We start from the raw sequence: 3,998 nt of genomic DNA, 5'->3' as shown, positions 1-3,998 counted from the left end.
CAGTGTTATACTCCTTACTCTAACCTCTGACACTCACCCTTTTAAAGGCTACCTCATGAAAATAGCATAAAGCTATCTTAATAGCATATCCACCCCAACAATCTCTGCCTTTTAGTTGAAATTATTACTTCATTTATATTTAATAAAATTATTTATAGAGGATAATTTTTATCATATTTTTTATTTTGTTCTCTGTTCTTCTATTTCTTTCTGCCAGATACTAATCAGCTCTTTATCGTTATTTTAAATCTTGTGACACAATTTAGACACAACGTATCATTCTCTCAAGGTGGCTTCAAACTTCTTCCTGTCTCTGCCTCACAAGGGAAGGGGTTCCAAATGTGTGTCATCTTATCTGCCTTCTCATTTTTTATATTGTTCTTACTTGCCCTATTGATTTTAAACTATGTTTCTTTGTTTCTCTGTGGTTGCTTTAAAAACAATATACATCTTTTATACTTCCAAGTTTACAAATAATTAATATTTTATTACTTTATATAAAATACAAGAAATGTATGACAGTAAAATTTATCACCTTAGAGTCTGTGCTATTGTTGCTCAACATTTATGTTACACATTCTTCAAATGCTATATGTTTATGTAATCAATTGTCCTTCAAAACAATTAAAAGAAGCAGTAATCGCTTCTCGGCCTTTTGGCTAAGATCAAGTGTAGTATCTTTTCTTATCAGTTTAATATCTGATACGTCCTCTATCCGAGGACAATATATTAAAAAAAAAGAGTTAAAGATGTATCTGTCCACATATTTACCATTTTCAATGTTGTCATTAAAAACAGCCCACCCAAAAAAGAAACGAATGAACATAAAAACGATTCTCTATTTACTACCACTTTTGTTCATTCTCAAGAATTTTCTTGATCAATGTGAAGCAGGTTAACTTAGGACAAACATTCCTACCTTTTGCTTATTTGAGCCCTCATTTCTGAAGTACTCTTTTGTGGTGACAGTTTTTTTTTCATACCATTTTAAAGTTCTGGCCTATTATTTCCTGATTTCTTTCTGAACAATCACTAGTGTATAGATCTCCTTCAAATATTCCACCTTTCATCTCTGTCCATTTTAAAATGCCCCTTCTTATCTCTAGGTTTCATCATACGATGCCCCTAGGTGTTGCTCTCTATGGATATAAGCTTCTCAGAATTACTGAACTTCTGTTAATTTGTACTTAATTGGAGAAATTCCTACCATTTTTTCTTGAATATTTTTTGTCTCATTAATTTTCTACTCTCATTACTTCAATTACACATATGTTAAAACATTTGATACCGTGTCATAGTTCACTAGCACTCTGCTGGGTTTGTTTGCTCATAGCAACTATTTACTGTGTTATGATTTACATAATGCAGTGCATTTGGTTGACATACATGTTTCAGCAGCTTTTAGTTTATTCACACACTTGAAACTAAAAGCACTAATTTTAGTAAATGCTTTGTTCATTAGTTCTTACATTCTTTGAATTACTATGCATCTACCTTTCTCTATTTTTATATTATGTCTTTCCATACTTAAATTGTATGATGGATTCTTATCTCCTTTGCACACTTCTTATGAAAGCACTGTCATGCTACTTTTTCAATTTTTACAATATTTTGTGATCCCAACAGCAGTATGCAATGGTTCTGATTTCACTGTGTCACATGGCTGTCCAAAATGATGTGAGAGGGTCAGCATTCTTATTTTGCCTTGTATCTTCCTGGTAGCAAAAGAGGTTGGACATTTTTCATGTGTTTACACAGCATTTGGACCTTTTGTTCGGAGAAGTATATTTCAAGAACTTGCTGTTGCTGTTGAGTTGCAGAAGCTGTAGAACTTTAATATACTGATTTTGGTTCCAATTCCACTAATAACACTGACAGGCTTTAAGGCATTAAATGCATATGTTTTTTCGAACCCATGCTTAACTTTGCAATCATGATCTCAGCTAATTCATATGAAAATACTGACTGACTATTCCTGTTTGTTGTTCAGCACCAGTTTGCTTGGGGCCACCAAATTCGTAGTTGATAGAATTGCTTTTTGATCCCTGGTCTGTGAGATTCTTTACCCTGCTTCCTGTGCATTCAGCCTTCTATGACTCTCACTTAGACTTTGTGGAAGTTGTGGAAAGCCACACTCAAGACTTTACTTGTGTGAACCCAGGCACTCTTTCCCCTTCTTTGGTCAGGTCTTTCATCTGGAGGCACGAGGTTTAGAACAAATACAACCCTGCCCTCCAAAAAAAATGAAGTTCTGTGCATGAGTCTCATTAATGAATCCAGTGTTCTGATGAAAGCTTTTGGTTCCTGATTGCTTTCTCTAATAATGTCTAATTTATACATTTCTCACAGGTCCTGTAGGTTAATTTACCAGGGGGGTAAAAGTGAATAAAAACCTATTAGTCTTTTTTCCTGGATGTTTCTATGAGGCGACATTAATAATGCATTTATCATTTCCAGCCTTTAACTTCTTAAGTTCTTCAAACAGAATTAAAAGAATCCCGAACTATTAAATAATTGCATTATGCAGCCAAATAGACAAGAGTAGACACCTCTAAAATGACACTAATCTATTTATTTTCCTCAAAATTTTAGTGCTCAGAGTTGGGTAGACACTAGCATTAGAATCTGCCTTGCAGCTAGTTTGGAAACTTCACATCTGATTGTACCTTTTGTTTTTTTTGCAAACACATTGTTTTGCTTGTTACTCCACTTTTCCTTTTTCTCTTATCTCATAGTTGTTTGAAGGTATCCCCAGAGTTATCATTCAAAATATATTTAATTTTGTAATTGTTTCTTTGCTCAACTATCCTGTCTTAGTTTTAGGATAAAAGACTTTCACTCCAAGGTGTTTCCTATCCTCCTTTTCAGACTAGTACTAATTAAGGCTAAGGATAATCTATGACACTAATTGCCACCTTGAAATATAATCTATGATCAATATTACTACCCTACTTCAACTACCCAGGGAAAGATCAGCACCTTTCAATAAGTACTAGGCCTTTCATGCCCCCTACCGCTTAGGATATCCATGAAGGAGTTCATATAATTTTCTCGTAAAAGTATTTTAAATATTTTCTATACATTTTCACCTTCCTTATGTTTGGCTACAGTAGATAATGGAACAGTTGCGGATACCAAAGGTTACTATTTTCTTCTATGGAAACAGAATCTGTCACACCTGAAAGCCCTAGTACAAAAATGAGCAAACATACCCAAGAAGAGTTGACTTCAGGAAATGGTCAAACTCTGGTCCAACTCATTAAAATAGAAACAAAGAGAAGGATACAAAGAATCAACAAAACCAAGATCTGGTTCTTTGAGAAAATCAACAATATAGATAAACACCTAACCAATCTAACTAAGGGCAAAGAAATAATATCCAAATTACCAAGTCAGAAATAAAAATGTAAGACATAAGAACAGCAACTGAGGAAATACAAAAAAATCATCAGATCTACTACAAAAGCCTATATTCAAAAACATTGGAAAAGTTGGATGACTTTCTAGACAGATACCAAATACCAAAGTTAAATCAAAAGCAGGTAAACTATCTAAACAGTCACATATTCTCTAAGGAAATATAAGAAGTCATTAAAAAAGCCTCCCAACCAAAAAATAAAACAAAACAAAAAACAAAAAAATCACAAACAAACAAAAAGAAGCTCAGGTTCAAATGGCTTTAGTGTGGAATTCTACCAGACCTTCAAAGAAGAGCTAATACCAACACTCCTCAAACTATTCCATAAAATAGAAACAGATGGAACACTACTTAATTTATTCTATGAAGCCACAATTACTCTGTTAGCTAAACCACACAAAGACCCAACAAAGAAAGAGAACTTCAGACAAATTTCACTTACAAATATAGATGCAAAAATGCTCAATAAATTCTCACAGATGGTATCCAAGAATACATCAAAACAACCATCCCTCATGATCCATGAACAAATAGACTTCAAGTAGAATGCAAGGTTGGTTCAATATACAAAAATCCACTA

The 3,998-nt window shown here is 33.6% G+C and overlaps 1 pseudogene; it reads left to right on the top strand.

Annotated features, from left to right (window-relative positions):
* Nucleotides 1–639: 639 nt before the first annotated feature.
* On the top strand, nucleotides 640–776 carry LOC120098728 (U2 spliceosomal RNA; annotated as a pseudogene).
* Nucleotides 777–3,998: the final 3,222 nt, after the last annotated feature.

The sequence above is a fragment of the Rattus norvegicus genome, chromosome 19 (genome assembly GCF_036323735.1).
Source record: "Rattus norvegicus strain BN/NHsdMcwi chromosome 19, GRCr8, whole genome shotgun sequence".
Lineage (NCBI taxonomy): Eukaryota > Metazoa > Chordata > Mammalia > Rodentia > Muridae > Rattus > Rattus norvegicus.
This window is presented reverse-complemented; position numbering and strand designations above follow the sequence as displayed.